At 44.8% G+C, this 21,098-nt stretch overlaps 1 pseudogene; it reads left to right on the forward strand.

Annotated features, from left to right (window-relative positions):
* The first annotated feature begins 462 nt into the window (after positions 1-462).
* On the forward strand, positions 463-1,240 carry LOC119315687 (annotated as a pseudogene).
* The last annotated feature ends 19,858 nt before the right edge of the window (positions 1,241-21,098 follow it).

Below are 21,098 nucleotides of genomic sequence, written 5' to 3' on the forward strand. Positions count from 1 at the left end.
TCAATTTGGAACTCGAATTTGTATTTGAGTTATGACGAGGAGTGAGGTAAATTTGCATTGTTGAAGAAAGCAAAGAAAAAGGATGCTGCTATGGCTTGCTTGTGGCTCTTTCTTCTATTGGCTAGTCTCAGGCATGATAGTTTCAATTTCTTTTGGAAAGCAAGTGCGGCTCAGTCATAAGTGTTAGTAATAGCATGAAGTAAGTTGTCGGTAGCCGGCATTAGGTAAAAGGAAAAGCTTCTCAAAAGCATCCAAAAATACCATAGAATGGTGATCGAGATCACCTTCATGGGAATCATCCTTTGCAAATTGGGGGAAGGGAACCAATCAAGTCACCAAGAAGTTCCCGAAACTTGGTTTAGTATTAAGGTTCTTCTCTTCCAGCGCTTAGTATTCAAGTTCTTCTCTTCCAGCCCCCCGGCCCCTCTTTGATAAGGAAAGTTTTCATTTCTCAAAGAAAAAATGACAAATATGGTTCGATGGCTCTTCTCCACTAGCAGGTTTACTGCTTTCTATTTGCACTTTTGTATTAAGTTTCCTTATATATACGATTTTTTTATTATTTTCTATTTGTCAATTTTTATTTATAGTGCGTTTTATTTCGATTATTCTTCTCCCAATTTGCAATCTTTTCGGAGCCTCCTTCATTATTACTCTTCCTCCAGAGATTCAGGATCCCCAAGCTCTAGCTCATTTAGCAGGGCTAAACTTCTATCTGAGCCTTTACGAGCAGGATCCTGGATGGGTTACGTTCATTCAGAATGAGCTTAATCACAATACCCCTCTGGAGGACATACCTGGACGACTTAAGCTCTTCCTAATGGAAGAAAAGCTGTCTAGTATGCGACAAGATGTCATTCAGGAATTTGTGGCGCTTTATCAAAGAATATGGCCTTATCTACCGATTGAGCCCTACTTGGTCGATGAAGCGCTTCGTTCCTATCTGGACCATATTCACGCAACTGATTCTTTCACTGTTCTCCAAGCGTCTTATCAAGATCTGCGGGAGAATGAGGGAAGATCTGTTTTCTTTAGAGATGATGTTTCCCACAACCGGGATCTCCTTGAGGCGGAAAGCTCCGCAAGGAGGTGCCTGGAAGTGGAACAAAGGATCTGATGGGAAGAAATCCCCAAGAGCAAGGCAAGTCTCGAAAGAGCTGAGCACGAGCATGCTCTCGACTTGTCTAAGTCGGAGGATCTTAGAAGGGAATTAGAAAAAAAGAGCGGGGTAGCTCAGTAATTCTGATTCTTTTCTCTTCCAGCCCTCGGGCGGGCCCCTCTTTCTTTTCTCTTCCAGCCCCACGGCCCCTCTTTGATAAGGAAAGTTTTCATTTCTCAAATAAAAAATGACAAATATGGTTTGATGGCTCTTCTCTACTAACCACAAGGATATTGGGACTCTTTATTTCATCTTCGGTGCCATTGCAGGAGTGATGGGCACATGCTTCTCCGTACTGATTCGTATGGAATTAGCCCGACCCGGCGATCAAATTCTTGGTGGGAATCATCAACTTTATAATGTTTTAATAACAGCTCATGCTTTTTAATGATCTTTTGTATGGTTATGCCAGCGATGATAGGTGGATTTGGTAATTGGTTTGTTCCGATTCTGATAGGTGCACTTGACATGGCATTTCCATGATTAAATAATATATCATTCTGGTTGTTGCCACCAAGTCTCTTGTTCCTATTAAGCTCAGCCTTAGTAGAAGTGGGCAGAGACACTGGGTGGACAGTCTATCCGCCCTTAAGTGGTATTACCAGCCATTCTGGAGGAGCAGTTGATTTAGCAATTTTTAGTCTTCATCTATCAGGTATTTCATCAATTTTAGGTTCTATCAATTTTATAACAACTATGTTCAACATGCGTGGACCTGGAATGACTATGCATAGATTACCACTTTTTGTGTGGTCCGTTCTAGTGACAGCATTCCTACTTTTATTATCACTTCCGGTACTGGCTGGGGCAATTACAATGTTATTAACCGATCGAAACTTTAATACAACCTTTTTTTATCCTGCAGGAGGGGGGGACCCAATATTATACGAGCATCTCTTTTGGTTCTTCGGTCATCCGGAGGTGTATATTCTCATTCTGCCTGGATTTGGTATTATTAGTCATATCCTATCGACCTTTTCAAGAAAACCGGTCTCCGGGTATCTAGGCATGGTTTATGCCATGATAAGTATAGGTGTTCTTGGATTTCTAGTTTGGGCTCATCATATGTTTACTGTGGGCTTAGACGTTGATACGCGTTCCTACTTCACCGCAGCTACCATGATCATAGCTGTGCCCACAGGAATCAAAATCTTTAGTTGGATCACTACCATGTGGGGAGGTTCGATACAATACAAAGCACCCATGTTATTTGTTGTAGGGTTCATGTTTTTGTTCACCATAGGAGGGCTCACTGGAATAGTTCTAGCAAAATCTGGGCTAGACATTGCTCTACATGATACTTATTATGTGGTTGCACATTTCCATTATGTACTTTCTACGGGAGCCGTTTTTGCTTTATTTGCTGGATTTTACTATTGGGTGGGTAAAATCTTTGGTCAGACATATCCTGAAACTTTAGGCCCAATCCATTTTTGGATCACTTTTTTCAGGGTTAATCTGACCTTCTTTCCCATGCATTTCTTAGGGCTTTCGGGTATGCCACGTCGCATTCCAGATTACCCAGATGCTTACGCCGGATGGAATGCTCTGAGCAGTTTCGGTTCTTATATATCCGTAGTTGGGATTCATCGTTTCTTCATAGTTGTCGCAATCACTTCAAGCAGTGGAAAGAACCAAAAATGTGCGGAAAGTCCTTGGGCTATTGAACAGAATCCAGCCACACTAGAATGGTTGGTACAAAGCCCTCCGGCCTTTCATACTTTTGGAGAACTTCCTGTGGTAAAAGAGACAAAAAGCTAAAAAAAACTCTCCTAACTATGAAGGAAGTTTCATAGAGATAGGTGTGGGGAAATAAGTTCTTCATTTGAAGAGTTAGTTGGCTGCCCTACCGGCCCGCGGATTAGGTTGGATTTTATCGCCAACTGAACTTCGTAACCAAAGCGATTCCTTCTTGGTGGAGATAGGTGGGTCCTGGTCCAACCTAAGTCAGTTCAAACCTGATGGGTCGTTCGTTCGTGTGGAGAATCTCTCTCCTTACTCGGGATTTCTTTATCTTCGAGGCGAGGCATATTCATATGTTGAAGAAGGGGGAAGTGTCTCCATTTACGCTCATAGAACCCGGAAAAAAGAATATATCGTTGTTTAAGGACCAAGGATGCGATGTGAGAAGCGTAGGTTGGAGTAGCAGGAGTATGCGACAAGAAGTTGCATGTTTGATGTGGGTCTGTAACGAGATGAATTAGAACACTTGGAATCCTTGCGGATATAGCTTCCACGAGGGCTCTTTCCCACTTAATAGATTCATTCCTTCGTTACGGCGGTTGAGGGTACCTGCCGTTCAGAGATGCTATCAGAGTAGGAAAGTTAGCCAAGTTATCCTGCCTAGTTTAGATAAAGCACCCCGATCATGCCAGACGCAACTCGATCATTGTATACATAACATAGTGGAATTTGAGTAAATTCTCTCTGCCTTTCCCATTTCCAATTCAAAAACCACTAGGCATAGAAGGAAATCTTTCCCGGTAGAAGGTTCTCAGTAATCAGCAGTGGGAATAAGCCCTTCCAGTCTTTTTCACCTAAGAAGGTTTTGGAGGAGGAACCTATGGGAACGGCAGTCCTGCATCGAGATTATTAGTTGCTTACCGCTGCACATTTTATCAAGATCAACCTGTGGGAATAGCCATCCCTTCCTTACCAAAGAAAGAAAAAAGGAATGACGCGGTCTGGTTTACAAGTAAGAAAGAAATAGGATAAGGGTAAAGGTGACATTTTATCTCTTCGTTCCGCTCTTGGTTTACAGGCTTTGTTAACCGGACCGGAAAATGGGGCATTTTCTGGGTAGGTTTCCCTATTAAGTCAGCACCGGATCAAGATTGGAGACCCACCACAAGCAGAGAACAAAAAGCCTAAGAGTGGTGACCAACCATCTGCAAAAGGAGTAACAGAGCAAAGCGGAGAAGAGAAGGGGGAAGAAAAAAGGTTCCTAACTCATTGGATAGCTTAATCTATTGGTCAGGGATCCCATATTTACTTTATTTAGGTGCCTAGACTTTTCGGGGCATAGGGTAGATTTCACAGTCCTTTAAGTGAATACGCCTTCTCTTTATGTATAGAGCTCTTAAAGAATGGATCAGCTCCTAGCGAAAAAGTCCAAGGTCTGAATACCAAGAGCGGTCAAACACAGTGATCGGTCCCGGTCAATGGGTAGAAAAGCCCGCCCTATAATCTGAAGTAGTCTTCGACTAGGTATATAAAATGGATAAAAAGAAAGAAGGGGAGGAGAGGATATAGATGTATTTCACTAGGCGTATATGATATTGGAAAGAATGGAATCGAGTAAGCTTAGGCCAACCGATAAGTCATCTTTGTGTAACTTCCCATATGCCTACTTCTAAGTTAAAGTAAGGAAATGGGGTGAGATAAGCAAGAATGAGCCGAACGAAGACGTAAGGTTTGTTTAGATGTAGTCTTTGTGCTTTTCAAGTTGCTTCTTGCGAAATCAACTAAGTTCGAAAAAGCCATGCCCAGGTTTCCGGGAGTTTAGATAAGATATGTCAGCTGTTGGAGGATCAATATTATCCAGGGGATCCATATATTATGAGGGAGTATAGAGAGGGGGTCTAGAGATAGTATAGTCTGTAATGAACCTGTTCATTAAATGGACTTTTCCCTTACCTCTCATCAGCTTCCCTTTCCCTCGCCGGTGCAGTGCCATCTGGATACCTCATAAATAAATCAAGCAGGCCGGCTAGTAAGCGATCCCGAGGGCCTATCTTCTCTCCCATGCTGGTGCCTTGCTTAACTCAAGTATAAAGTGGAAATTAAAGCCAAAATCCGGGGTGATAAAATTCCATTTGAATCTTGAGATCCAAGAAGAAGGATAGCTTCATGAGTTCGTTCTGACTCCTAGCTTACCTGGAAAGCTTTTGCTTGTATCTGGCAGTGGGTGTAACATCCATCATACTCAAACAGAAGAAGGTTTGCTTATCTAGCTCCAAGGCAGTTATAATCATTTACAGAACCAGGGTTTGCACCTACTGAGGAGGAGAAAGGGCCGACGACCCATACTAGAACCCCAAGATAAGATCTTTTAGTCGATCAGACGGCCGAGGCCTTTAATAAGGTCCGGTTGTGCAAACGAGTTCTTCTAGTTATGAATCACCATAGGGAGGTAGCATTACATTTGTATTAGCAAAATAGAGCTCCTCATAGAAAAGAATGGCGAAGAAAGTGTTAGAGTACTTTCTTTCTGTTCAGTCCTGGAACTTATTCTTTTCTGATCAACCTATCAACAGTAGCGATCATACCCCGCCGAGCGAGTTAGGAGCTGCTCACAAAGAAGGCCGGAACCAGATGAGATGGCCGAAGCAGATGCTAGAGAATAGGTTCCTTCACCGAAGTCTACTTTATTTTAGAATTCAAATTCAATTGATCCCGCACAGGCTGACCATTTAAAATAGGTGGAAACGGGAGACTGGAGAAGATGATCACACTTTGGAAGAGAGACAGTTGCGTACCTGCCTCGGGAGGAGGCTTTTGTTTGATACAATCACTGAACTCAACCGCTTAGACTGGAGATGGAACTTGAAAACTCGTACAGAAATCTATCAACTTGACTTAGAGGAAGAAGTGGTAGGGGGTAGGTCGGCTGTTTTAAGTCTGGATGGTTCCTCTTGCTGGCATGGCGTTGGTATGCCTCGCTATCCTTCAACTCTGGATCCGCCATCCTTCAAAACAACAACTACCAAAACACGAACTCAATGGCTTAGAACCGTAAACCATGTACCTTCTCGGTAAAACACATCTCAAACAGATTATTATCGAAATGAATGGATTTTATTGCCTTAAGTAAGAGAAAAGGTTTGTGCTTTCGCCAGAAATTGACTACCTACCCATTGATTGGATTTCTTCTTCTCCCAGATCCAATAGAAGTTTCCAATGAGTCATTGCCAACTGCTTTAGCAGGAATGATCGAAAATAGCTGGGGTTTAGTGATCAAGCTCTCACTAAAGTCCCTGCCAGCAATACCAATCCCATGATCTTCGATGGTTCTTACGCTCTGAAAAGAATCCTTCTAAGCTTTCCTCCTAAAAAGAACCTACATTCCATTATAGACATAGAATCTATCATTGACCTACCCAAAGTCTTCTTTTGGTTCCTAGAACCATGCATGAAAATCACTTGAGCAGTGACAGGTCAGCATCAATGGTTTTGAGATGCAAAAAATCAGTCAAACAACACTGGCAGATCGGCAATCCGACCGGGACCTTCGCACTTGACCATCGTAGAGGGATCGTTGTTGCTTGGTCGATTGATCCGTCCTTCCACCCCAAAGCTGGTAATCCAGATCAGAGTTCTTGGATGGCATGTAATGGATTTCATTATGAAAAGGGTCATTTTTTATGTTGAAAACTTCATATCCAGAGAAATGGATGACTGGCTGAGGGACATATAGATTACTTCAGATCTCCACCTTCCTATGCTATGTATGCCAACCTTGATCTAATAAGTGGTCTTAATTAATATGCAAGGTAGGATAATATTATACAAATTGTTGGTTTTATTCAATACTTAGGTAGGGCTGACTACGCCACCTCAGCAGCTGGGACTGGAATTGCTTACAATGCATTTGGCCACTGACTGAATTCAAAGTAGGGCCAGTGTATAAAGACCGGCTTATCTCTCTTAAGACTTAGTCCACTTTCTACTAGAATCAGATTTCTAGTTTGCAAGCAGGTGTGCCAGCTGTAACAAAAACTTACAGCTTAGGTGGATTTCTTTAGTCAGTCTATAACTCAGGCTTTTCTTTATAGGACTCCCACACAAGTAAGTAGCTAGCTAGCTGGTATTGCCAAAGCCAAAAACACTGCTGCATTCGAAAAGGCGAACCGCGCGGACCCGACTTCTTCCTTTTATGCTGAAACTAGGGCTCCCTCTGGGTAATTCTACCTATCCGTTTGGACCAGTACCTAGATCAAGTCAATCATTTCAATCTAAGTTGTCCTCAACTACAGCAAAAACAGAAGAAAGCAACAAGTTCTCCATTTCCTGTTCCCAAAGGGTGTGAATGGAATCAATAATTATATATATATATATATAAAGTTGACGTAAGCTGTATGCATTCGGTGCCCTCAAGTAGGTACGACTATGGATCATTCTATTCCTTTCCTTTAGGTAGTCCTAAAAAGCAAAACGTAATGGTAGAGGATGAAGGAAACAAAGAAAGAAGTCTGCAACTTTGACTACTGATGGCAACAAGCTAGATCCAAGAATTTAGAAGAGAATGGAGCAAGGTTTAAGAGAAACTCTTCTTAGGTCTTCAAAATCTGAGAAAGACGATGAAAAACACCACCATGAATTATTTAGACACTCCGGAAGAATCAAAAGCGAAGAAGTTGAGCCAACAATGAAAAGAATTTGACAGATCTTGGAAAATACATATGACTGATGACAATTCATACTTACGTCAACTTTGAAAGATTTTGAGAATAGCTCCGGGAAAATTAGAAGAGTCAGGTAAGATCCTGGGAAAAGACATGTGGGTTAGGGCCCACTCAAAAGAAACATCGTGGAACGATTTAAAAGAGAGAATGCGCTAGTTGAATTAAAGGCTTGAATGAGATAACATCCTCGAAAGAGCTGGAACGAAAGCAGAGTGGAAACACGAATCTCCGAGATATCTTGAGCACTCCGGAACAATTGAATAGCGAGAAGTGGATGATTAAGAGGTGCACCGGCACGAGAAAAACATTTGAAACAAGGAAAAGAATGTGATCAAACACTGAAAGCTTGAATTGAAACCACTGGAGAAGAAAGAGAAGTAAGAACGATAATTAGGACCTCCGTTAGAATCTTCATGAGAATCGCCGGATATGAATATTGATGAAAAGGAATGGAGAGACTTCACATGAATAAAATGGATACTTGATTCAGAAATTTGAGACCTTGAAGAAAAGCAAGGGAGAGAGGGTGGGAAAAAAAGTCAACTTGGAACGGATGAAACGAACATCGTTGCAAAGAACTGAGAATTGATCTTGCAAATGATGACATGATCGAATCCACTTGAAGAGGAGCACGTCGGTTTAGAAGAAATTGGGATGGCAAACTCGAAGATCAAGAAGGATTAGTATTCACATAGAAATATGAGAACACCATTTGGGGAAGGTATGGAATCAACACTTGACATTGAAGCAACTCGAATACCACAACTCAAAACAAAACAAAGGGTTGGCTTGCAGAATAAGCCGGAACAAACACATGATAGAGATTTTGTCCGAAGTTTTCGTGGTGGGGCCTACACAGGCTCGATCGTACAGCACCATCATGTACAAGGCAGTGCACATGACATACGAAGCGTCCCCGAGTCAGCATAACCAAGGACTCTTTAAGACACAACGAGACTACTGTAAAACCAACCGTGGATAGGCGGACCACTAGACGTCGAACCCCAATTTCATATCATACATATGTCGGAAAGATATCCTACAAGCTACTTGAATTCCCACTTATAAACTCCCGAAACTTTCCGGTTATGCAATCAGGTGTTGGGGATACAGGGGAAGCATAATATCTCACCCAAAACTAACAAATCCTACATCCAGCTGTATCCATCCTTCAACACATAACCAAGAAACCTTCGGAAATCGTTTACCTCAACCTTCGAAAAGCATCCGTTATACGAGTTATGGCGATACTCCCGAACTCCCGCCCCAGTACTGGGTGGCGTCGAGGTTATCTCACCAACAACTGCATAAAAGAGATTTTCAATGTCGGCGAAACTCAGGTATTCCAGAATTGCAACGATAAAATTGTGATGACAACACCTTAGAGCTCAACTCCCCGGGACACTGCCACAACTCCTAAATGTCAGGAGGCACCAAGAACAATGTTCTCGTCACAAAACCATCAGAACTATTCCAAGATACCCGCGTGAACCTAAATTTTTTTAGTGAAATTTGAGAAGAGAAGAGTCAAAACTCTACGTCAGGATGCCTCACCAGAGCGACGAAGGGACTGAGGAGTTAAAAGAATCCTACTCTCCGATTTATATAATCCTAAATGACTCAAAACATTTTTTCTAGACTCAACAACGCCAGCGATTCGATCAAGCAGGGGGCTCCTAAGGTCGGGGAAGGCTCTGATTACCAACTTGTAACGCCCACGATGCGGCTATATCTTCCACATGTCGAAGCACGACTTAGAGGCATAACCGCATTGTAAGCAATGTCGCAAGTGAGGTAATCTTCACACAACCCATGCACTACATAAGGGAAAGAGATACATAGTTGGCTTACAATCGCCACTTCACACAATTACATGAATAAAGCATTACATTAACCAGATACAATCAAGGTCCGACTACGGAACCAAAATAAAAAAAGACTACCCCAAATGCTACACAGATCCCCGATCGCCCCAACTGGGCTCCACTACTGATCAATGGGAAACGAAACAATCAAACGAACACGATCTTCATCGAGCTCCTCCTTGAGCTCGGTTGCGTCACCTGCACGGTATCATCGGCACCTGCAAGCTGGTTTTGGAAGTAACTGTGAGTCAGGGACTCAGCAATCTCACACCCTCGCGATCAAGACTATTTAAGCTTATAGGAAGGGTAGAAGCTATGAGGTGGAGCTGCAGCAAGCGACTAGCATATATGGTGGCTAACATACGCAAATGAGAGCGAGAAGAGAAGACAAATGCGCGGTCGAGAAACTATGATCAAGAAGTGATCCTAGAACAACCTACGTCAAGCATAACTCCAACACCGTGTTCACTTTCCGGACTCCGCCGAGAAGAGACCATCACGGCTACACACACGGTTGATGCATTTTAATTAAGTTAAGCTTCAGGTTATCTACAACCGGACATTAACAAATTCCCATCTGCCCATAACCGCGGGCACGGCTTTCGAAAGTTCAAATCCCTGCAGGGGTGTCCCAACTTAGCCCATCACAAGCTCTCACGGTCAACGAAGGATATTCCTTCTCCTAGGAAGACCCGATCGGGCTCGGAATCCCGGTTACAAGACATTTCGACAATGGTAAAACAAGACCAGCAAAGCCACCCATATGTGCCGACAAATCCCGGTAGGAGCTGCACATATCTCGTTCTCAGGGCACACCGGATAGGTCAAGCTACGAGTAAAACCAGCCCTCGAGTTGCCCCGAGGTGGCCCTGCAGGCTGCCCATTTCGGATCAACACTCAGAGGAGCACTGGCCCGGGGGGTAAAATAAAGATGATCCTTGGGTTGGCCGACCCAAGGGAAAAAGAGGCTAGGTGGCGAATGGTAAAACCAATGTTGGGCCATGCTGGAGGAGTTTTATTCAAGGCGAACTGTCAAGGGGTTCCCATTATGACCCAACCGTGTAAGGAACGCAAAATCCGGGAACATAACACCGATATGACGGAAACTAGGGCGACAAGAGTGGAACAAAACACTAGGTATAAGGCCGAGCCTTCCACCCTTTACCAAGTATATAGGTGCATTAAGATAAACAAGATAATATTGTGATATCCCAACAATGAACATGTCCAACAAGGAACAAACTCTAATCTTCACCTGCCACTAACAACGTTATAAGAGGGGCTGAGCAAAGCGGTAACATAGCCAAACAACGGTTTGCTAGGACAAGGTGGGTTAGAGGTTTGACATGGCAATATGGGAGGCATGATAAGCAAATGGTAGGTATCGTAGCATAGGCATAGCAAAAGAGCGAGCATCTAGCAAGCAAAGATAGAAGTGATTTCGAGGGTATGGTCATCTTGCCTGAGATCCCGCAAGGAAGAAGAACGAGTCCATGAAGAAGACAAACAGACATAGTCAAACGAATCCTCACAACGCGACGTTATCGGAACTAACCCTAAGAAGCAACACCGGAAAGAAGCAAACAACATAGTAAACAATCATCACATACGCATGGCATGATGCACAACCAAGTATGATGCATGTCCGGTTTAAATATGCATGGCATGGCAAAGGGCACAAACAAAACTATAAGTTAAGTGGAGCTCAATATGCAACGAGATGCATATTGACGGAACACCTCATCAATTATTTAGTTCTCTCTCGTTTAGGTACCCAACAATATTAAATGTTTTTAAACATGGCAAGAGGTGAGGCATAAAAAAACTACACCATCTAAACAATTTAAATGGGGCCGGATATACCAAATAACAAATCCGGTAAATCCCCATATGCCTTAGTAATTTATTACAACAACGATTTAAACATTTTAATTGTTGTTATCATGATGCTGATGACATGAACACGTTTTATGCAATATTTATTAAAAGTTGACAAGAGCATTATGAAGCACTTGTCACCGTGGTGGAAAGAAAAGGGGTGCCACGGCAACGAATCTGGAAATGATGCCATGGCGACATATCGGTTTCGGTAACTCGATTGAGATCCCGGTGCAAAAGAAAGTTCGACGAGAGCGTGACATGCGATAAAAGGTGGGGTGCTCCCGGTTACTGGGTTCCCACATGACGGTGGCAAGGTAAAATAGGGCAACATGCACCGACAAATCGAGCACGGTGCTGGCACGAGCATCTCATACATCGCAAGCATTCGTCCAAGGACGTCGTCTCGGGGTTATACCTTTGGAGCGTGCATCCGAGGTGGTTTGGGACGCACGGTGTAGTCGTTCACGGTCGTCGTGGGAAAATAGTCGTACTCGACGATGGTAGTGGGAGTAGATGTTCACGGCGACGGCAGTTGTACATGGCAATCGTGGACGAACTTGGAGGGTCATCGATAGTCGTTCACGGGTCTTGCGATGGTAGTGGTACACGTTTCGAAGGTGAACTTGACGAATTCGAATCCCTTCGGGGTTGTCATGGTACTTGGGGTCTTCGGACCCGCCGGTCTCATTCTTGCGACGTTAGTTGAACTTGACATATCCGAGGGATCTGGGTGTCGCGGTACTTGGCGTTCTTGGCGATTTCGAAGACGGCGGTAGATGTACTTGGTGTCAGTATGGTCTTCGGGTACTTGACGACTCCGGACGGGGCAACAAAACATAGTCGACCTTACGTTTCAGTATTGTAGTGGAACGAACGTAAACAAGGCCAAGTGGCCTCGGGCATCGCAGATCGAGGCAGAGGCGAGGCCAACGGCACAGGGCTTTGGGGGCGCATGGAAGCTGAAGGGCGGAGCAGGTTCGGGCGCAGGAGGAGGCTGGCGAAGCAGCCTTTGCGGCGTAGCAGGCGAGCTGGGGACTCCTGGAACGGACGCAGGACGGACCAATCTCGGCTAGACCGAGTCGAAAACGGGGCACAGCGGCGTCGGGGTGCTGCGGATGAGGACCGGCGTCGAAGCTGCGCTCCAGCTGGTCGCCGGCGGCATCGAAGATCGAGGCAAGCTCGAGGACGAGAAGAAGGAGACCTCCAGGGATGGGCGTTCATGGCGGTGGTGGCCTCCTACTGGTCCGGCGGCTGGGCTGCAGGCGCAGGTGCTCAAGGAGCTCCTCTCCTCGAGCGCTCGGGCGACGGGGACGAGGTGCAGGGAGAGGCGGGGTCGCGGCCCAGCACTACAGAGGGAGGCGCGCCATGGGGTCGGGTGCGGTGGTGGCGAGAGCGGGGCTGGGGTTTCGAGCGGGTCTGGGGTTTGTCGAGGAGAGGGAGATCGGATCGGGCAGAGGCAGCACTCTCCTCTCCCTGGCGATGCGTGAGTGGCGGCGCGAGGGAGGAGAACGAGGGAAGGGAGTGGGGATCGAGAGAAAGGCCCCTGGCGCTAGGTTAAGGAGGAAGGTGGGCCGGTTTAGCAGGCCTAAGCCCAAGAAGGCCTGTGGGAACAGGAGACAGTTGGGCCGGCCTGGTGGGAGATTCTAAGAGGCCAGCAGTGCAGGCTGCCTCTCACTCTCTCTAACAATCTATTTCCTTTAACAGAAAAAGCAAAGAGAGAAGAGTAAAGAAGAGGGGGGTTAGGGAAAGAATTGCGCATGAGGGATATTTTTCCCGAACTCACAAAAATATGGTCGTTCCGAGAAAAATAGAAAAAACCAGATCTAACAAAAGATTTCAAACTCATTTGAATTTAATTCAAATGGGTTTGAACTGGGACGAGGTTTTTGGAGTGACAAAAAATGTTGAAATTTTTGGTGGAGCTTCGGAAAATGACGAAAGGATATATGGCAAAGTTAGAGGCCAAGAGTTGTGATAACAAAGGCATTGGGATTTTGCAAGTGTTTTATGGTGGATTTCAAATTAAAGAAATATTTAATATAGCTCCCTAATATTGGGAGGATATGTTATAAAGAGAATCACCACGTGAATTCCCTCGGTTTAAATGGACCGAAGATCCATATGATTTATTCAGTTGATTTAAGAAAAGAAATGACATGATGGCATGATGACATGATGCAATGCACATGATGCAATGATGAATGCAAAGAACCAAACAAATCACACGACGAAACCCTGGAAGGCATCTGAAGCTCCGATCTTGGGGCGTCACACAAAGCCGCCTTGGTTCTATAGTAATCTCTCAGTGTCTGAGTTGACTAATCCGATGGTACTTTAAGAAGAGTGAAACGACGAGATTTCCTTATAGGAGGAGTATACTTGGCCATTCCTCGGGCCGGGCCGGGCCAACCAAAGCCCGACGCAAAAAACCTAGGCCCAAGCCCGGACCGGCCCGGCCGTCGGGCCTAAAAATCGGGCCCGAGCCCAGGCCATCATACTAAAATCCCATCGGGCCTCGGGCCACGGGCCGGGCCTCTTCCTTAAATGGTGAAATCGACGGGCCCGAGCCCGACCCGGCCTAGGCTTTGGGCTCAAAACATAGGCCCGAGCCCGGCCCATGGACAAGGTCGGGTCGGGTCGGGTCGGGCCGACCGGGCCGGGCTGCCCATGGCCAGGACTAAGGAGGAGAAAGGGATTCCTATTGCTTTTGGGTGGGTCCAATCAAGGTACGAAAAAACTCTTTTCCCACGGTTCACTAATACGATCCTATCTTACCATTCTTCTATGCTTCTTCATCACGGGACAGAAGCATAACGCTGATCTATGGACGAAGGAAGGTATTAGAAAATTCATTATGACCTAGACCTAAACCAGGCTGATATTGAACAGAGGAGGAGTTCTTGTTACTACTTCTCGCTGGCACCAAAATAAGTTTGGCCTGATTCAGACCTTTTGTGGTGGTCTGCCGAGGACAGCACCTAAAAACAACCCTTGTGCCATGGAATATTCCCTTTTACGATTGGAGAACCTGGCTTTGATGACATTCCTGAGGGAGGTATTTCCCCTACTAGGCTCGTTGCTTCGCTTATTAAAGATTAGAGAAGCGAATGCCTCTCATAATTGATTGAAAAGTGCTCGCCTCTAGTTCCGGCATATGCCTGCCATGTACCATCCATGGAAGAAGTAGTGGGTTATTGGAAGTATAGGATTATTTCTCAAGTATCACCAAGGATACACCCCACTTACTAAATAGGCATGTGGATGCGGCATCTGGCTCTATGCAATGAAAGCAATGGGAAATGAGATTCTGGGTTTGATTACTGGTACAAACAAGTTAAAAGCTAGAGAGAGCATAAAGAACGGTAGATTTCATTCAACTGGTAGGTCAAGCCCTTACCCATAACACTTATTCAAAATGGGCTATCCGAAAGAGGAGATCAATAATTCCACTATCAATATGGGTAGGCTGCTATATCTAGAAAGAGAAGATGAAAGGTTTTGGATTATTAGCAAAGGTACTTATCTTATTACTCAGCCAGGCACTTGTAAACCTATTTGTTTACAAGTTCCACATGGGTCTGGTCAGGAAGACTCGGAATCATTCTCACGACCACCCCACACAGGAGCGGCTTCTCCGCCAATCGATCATCACTTGCATACAAAAAAGCCCCTTTTCCAATGGAAACCCGGGGAAATACAGTTGCTCAATTCATTCGATTTCGAAATAGCGTACAAAGTGATTCTTGCAATTTCACTGCAGGCAGCGTAGCAATTCTCGCGGGAATCTCGGTCTTGTTTGGGCCGATTCCTTAACGAGAGCCTAGTCGAAAGCGCCCATAAAAAGAGTAAATCGTTTTCGGTATGCGTACGCTGGCCCCTACGAGGAGCGGTAAGCAAGGTAAGACCAGGGAGCGGGACCGCGAAGGGTCTTCCCATCTCTGTCGAGGAGAGGGAGATGGGATCAGGCAGATGCAGCACTCTCCTCTCCCTGGCGATGCGTGAGTGGTGGCGCGAGGGAGGAGAACGAGGGAAGGGAGTGGGGATCGAGAGAAAGGCCCCTGGCGCTAGGTTAAGGAGGAAGGTGGGCCGGTCTAGCAGGCCTAAGCCCAAGAAGGCATGTGGGAACAGGAGACAGTTGGGCCGGCCTGGTGGGAGATTCTAAGAGGCCAGCAGTGCAGGCTGCCTCTCACTCTCTCTAATAATCTATTTCCTTTAACAGAAAAAGCAAAGAGAGAAGAGAAAAGAGAAAAGAAGAGGGGGGTTAGGGAAAGAATTGCGCATGAGGGATATTTTTCCCGAACTCACAAAAATATGCTCATTCCGAGAAAAATAGAAAAAACCAGATCGAACAAAAGATTCAAACTCATTTGAATTTAATTCAAATGGGTTTGAACTGGGACGAGGTTTTAGGAGTGACCAAAAATGTTGAAATTTTTGGTGGAGCTCCAGAAAATGACGAAAGGATATATGGCAAAGTTAGAGGCCAAGAGTTGTGATAACAAAGGCATTGGGATTTTGCAAGTGTGTTATGGTGGATTTCAAATTATAGAAATATTTAATATAGCTCCCTAATATTGGGAGGATATGTTATAAAGAGAATCACCACATGAATTCCCTCGGTTTAAATGGACCGAAGATCCATACGATTGATTTAAGAAAAGAAATGACATGATGGCATGATGACATGATGCAATGCACATGATGCAATGATGAGTGCAAAGAACCAAACAAATCACACGACGAAACCCTGGAAGGCATCTGAAGCTCCGGTCTTGGGGCGTCACACAAAGCCGCCTTGGTTCTATAGTAATCTCTCAGCGTTTGAGTTGACTAATCCGTTGGTACTTGAAGAAGAGTGAAACGACGAGATTTCCTTATAGGAGGAGTATACTTGGCCATTCCTCGGGCCGGGCCGGGCCAACCAAAGCCCGACGCAAAAAATGCAGGCCAAAGCCCGGCCCGGCCGTCGGGCCTAAAAATCGGGCCCGAGCCCAGCCCATCATACTAAAATTCCATTAGGCCTCGGGCCACGGGCCGGGCCTCTTCCTTAAATGGCGAAATCGACGGGCCCGGGCCCGGTCTGGCCCGGGCTTCGGGCTCAAAACCTAGGCCCGAGCTTGGCCCATGGACAAGGTCGGGCCGGGTCGGGCCGGCCGGGCCGGGCTGCCCATGGCGAGGACTAAGGAGGAGAAAAGGATTCCTGTTGCTTTTGGGTGGGTCCAATCAAGGTATGAAAAAACTCTTTTCCCATGGCTCACTAATACGATCCTATCTTACCATTCTTCTATCCTTCTTCATCACGGGACAGAAGCATAACATTGATCTATGGGCGAAGGAAGGTATCAGAAAATTCATTATGACCTAGACCTAAACCAGGCTGATATTGAACAGAGGAGGAGTTCTTGTTACTACTTCTCGCTGGCACCAAAATAAGTTTCGCCTGATTCAGACCTTTTGTGGTGGTCTGCCGAGGACAACACCTAAAAACAACCCTTGTGCCATGGAATATTCCCTTTTACGATTGGAGAACCTGGCTTTGATGACATTCCTGAGGGAGGTATTTCCCCTACTAGGCTCGTTGCTTCACTTATTAAAGATTAGAGAAGCGAATGCCTCTCATAATTGATTGAAAAGTGCTCGCCTCTAGTTTCGGCATATGCCTGCCATGTACCATCCATGGAGGAAGTAGTGGGTTATTGGAAGTATAGGATTATTTCTCAAGTGTCACCAAGGATACACCCCACTTACTAAATTGGCATGTGGATGCGGCATCTGGCTCTATGCGATGACAGCAATGGGAAATGAGATTCTGGGTTTGATTACTAGTACAAACAAGTTCAAAGCTAGCGAGAGCATAAAGAACGGTAGATTTCATTCAACTGGTAGGTCAAGCCCTTACCCATAACACTTATTCAAAATGGGCTATCCGAAAGAGGAGATCAATAATTCCACTATCAATATGGGTAGGCTGCTATATCTAGAAAGAGAAGATGAAAGGTTTTGGATTATTAGCAAAGGTAATTATCTTATTACTCAGCCAAGCACTTGTAAACCTATTTGTTTACAAGTTCCACATGGGTCTGGTCAGGAAGACTTGGAATCATTCTCACGACCACCCCACACGGGAGCGGCTTCTCCGCCAATCGATCATCACTTGCATACAAAAAAGCCCCTTTTCCAATGGAAACCCGGGGAAATACAGTTGCTCAATTCATTCGATTTCGAAATAGCATATAAAGTGATTCTTGCAATTTCACTGCAGGCAGCGTAGCAATTCTCGCGGGAATCTCGATCTTGTTTGGGCCGATTCCTTAATGAGAGCCTAGTCGAAAGCGCCCATAAAAAGAGTAAATCGTTTTCGGTATGGGTACGCTGGCCCCTACGAGGGGCGGTAAGCAAGGTAGAGACCAGGGAGCGGGACCGCGAAGGGTCTTCCCATCTCTGTCGAGGAGAGGGAGATGGGATCAGGCAGAGGCGGCACTCTCCTCTCCCTGGCGATGCGTGAGTGGCGGCGCGAGGGAGGAGAACGAGGGAAGGGAGTGGGGATCGAGAGAAAGGCCCCTGGCGCTAGGTTAAGGAGGAAGGTGGGCCGGTCTAGCAGGCCTAAGCCCAAGAAGGCATGTGGGAACAGGAGACAGTTGGGCCGGCCTGGTGGGAGATTCTAAGAGGCCAGCAGTGCAGGCTGCCTCTCACTCTCTCTAATAATCTATTTCCTTTAACAGAAAAAGCAAAGAGAGAAAAGAAAAGAAGAGGGGGGTTAGGGAAAGAATTGCGCATGACGGATATTTTTCCCGAACTCACAAAAATATGCTCATTCCGAGAAAAATAGAAAAAACCAGATCGAACAAAAGATTTCAAACTCATTTGAATTTAATTCAAATGGGTTTGAACTGGGACGTGGTTTTAGGAGTGACCAAAAATGTTGAAATTTTTGGTGGAGCTCCGGAAAATGACGAAAGGATATATGGCAAAGTTAGAGGCCAAGAGTTGTGATAACAAAGGCATTGGGATTTTGCAAGTGTGTTATGGTGGATTTCAAATTAAAGAAATATTTAATATAGCTCCCTAATATTGGGAGGATATGTTATAAAGAGAATCACCACGTGAATTCCCTCGGTTTAAATGGACCAAAGATCCATACGATTTATTCAGTTGATTTAAGAAAAGAAATGACATGACGGCATGATGACATGTGATACGTCTCCGTCGTATCTATAATTTTTGATTGTTCCATGCCAATATTATTCAACTTTCATATACTTTTGGCAACCTTTTATATTATTCTTGGGAAGAACATATTGATCTAGTGCCCAGTGCCAGTTCCTGTATGTTGCATGTTTTTGGTTTCGCAGAATATACATATCAAACGGAGTCCAAACGGGATAAAAACGGACAGAGCTTATTTTTGGAAAATATGGAAAATTCGGAAGGAAAATCAACGCGAACTAGTGCCCAAGGTGGTCACGAGGCAGGGGGCGCGCCCCCTACCCTCGTGAGCCCATCGTAAGGCGGTTGACGCTCTTCTTTTGCCGCAAGAAAGCTAATATTCGGGGGAAAAATCGCGGCGAAGGTTTCAGCCCAATCGGAGTTACGGATCTCCATATATATACGAAACGGTGAAACAGAGCCAGAACAGAATGCAGAAACAGAGAGAGACAGAGAGACAGATCCAATCTCGGAGGGGCTCTCGCCCCTCCCATGCCATGGAGGCCAAGGACTAGAGGGGAAACCCTTCTCCCATCTAGGGAGGAGGTCAAGGAATAAGAAGACGAAGGGGCCCCCTCTCCCCTTCTCTTTCGGTGGCGCCGAAACGCTGTCGTGGCCATCATCATCATCACCGCGATCTACACCAACACCTCCGCCATCTTCACCAACATCTCCATCACCTTCCCCCCTCTATCTACATCGGTCCACTCTCCCGCAACCCGATGTACCCTCTACTTGAACATGGTGCTTTATGCTTCATATTATTATCCAATGATGTGTTGCCATCCTATGATGTCTGAGTAGATTTTCGTTGTCCTATCGGTGGTTGATGAATTGCTATGATTAATTTAATTTGCTTGTGGTTATGTTGCTGTCCTTTGGTGCCCATCATATGAGCGCGCGCATGGATCACACCATAGGGTTAGTTGTATGTTGATAGGACTATGTATTGGAGGGCAAGAGTGACAGAAGCTTCAACCGAGCATAGAAATTGATGCATACGGGATTGAAGGGGGACCAATATATCTTAATGCTATGGTTGGGTTTTACCTTAATGAACATTAGTAATTGCGGATGCTTGCTAATAGTTCCAATCATAAGTGCATAGAATTCCAAGTAAGGGATGACATGCTAGCAGTGGCCTCTCCCACATAATACTTGCTATCGCTCTAGTAAAGTAGTCAATTGCTTAGGGACAATTTTGCAACTCCTACCACCACTTTTCCACACTCGCTATATTTAGTTTATTGTTTATTTATCTAAACAGCCCCTACTTTTTATTTACGTACTCTTTATTATCTTGCAAACCAATCCAACAACACCTACAAAGTACTTCTAGTTTCATACTTGTTCTAGGTAAAGCGAACGTCAAGCACGCGTAGAGTTGTATCAGTGGTCGATAGAACTTGAGGGAATATTTGTTCTACCTTTAGCTCCTCGTTGGGTTCGACACTCTTACTTATCAAAAACTGTTGTGATCCCCTATACTTGTGGGTTATCAACATGATGCAATGCACATGATGCAATGATGAATGCAAAGAACCAAACAAATCACACGACGAAACCCTGGAAGGCATCTGAAGCTCTGGTCTTGGGGCGTCACAACACTCCACCACTACGAGAGGATCTCGTCCCGAGATCTAGGATGCCACCGGAGGGAAAAGGAAGAGGAAGATGAGAGGTAGAACTAAGTTGCTTCTTTGACCAATGAGTGAAACCATGAACCTTGAGATGTTGAACAAATTGGAGAAAAGAATACAATGGAGATGAACAAAGTTGAAAGCACTCCATTAGAAAAGAGAAACAAGGAAGAACAAATTCGGGCAGCACTCCGGTTGAAAAGAGATGCAAGACTTGATAAGATGAAAAGAACTTGAGCAGAGGGCACAACACTTCGGTTGAATGGATAAGCAACGGAAAGATCATGATCTTTGACAACAAAGAGATGATGATTGAAGAGAACAACAACACAATGCCTCTGGAACAAATAAAAGAGTGGAATGGATTGAACGGAGGGAAACAAGATCTTGAGAGAGCACGCTTACAACAATTAGTAGAACGGAATTGTTGGATTACCAACAACGAAAAGAATAAGCTTGATATGGTCTTATGGAATACATCTCAAATTATGAGGTGACAACCTGCCACTCACGTGAAAAAGAATTGGATTGATATGAACAAGGAGACAAGAAGCTTATTTGTTACCGGAAGGATAAATGAAGAACTTTGGTCATTTATAAGCACCATAAAAAGCAACAATCCTTAGGAGAAGCTTTAGGTGAAATATAACCCAAGATAAATCCAATGAAGAGATTGATGGGTTTAAATATCTCATTCTTGTGAATGAAGAATGATATATTACCACCTCAAAAGATAAGGGAGAACAATTGCACTCTAGATTGCAAGATGAAGAAAACTTGAGCTCCTCTGAAAAGAATCTAAATGAACACTTCGAGAAGGAATTAAATCCTTGATGAACCATCATGTAGAGCCTCCATGAAGAACTCCTGTAACAAAAGAATGATCAATCGAAATGAAAGAGAAGTTGAAAACACAAGGTGAAGACTTGCAATGATTAGATGG

This window comes from Triticum dicoccoides, chromosome 6A (genome assembly GCF_002162155.2).
Source record: "Triticum dicoccoides isolate Atlit2015 ecotype Zavitan chromosome 6A, WEW_v2.0, whole genome shotgun sequence".
NCBI classification, from domain to species: domain Eukaryota; kingdom Viridiplantae; phylum Streptophyta; class Magnoliopsida; order Poales; family Poaceae; genus Triticum; species Triticum dicoccoides.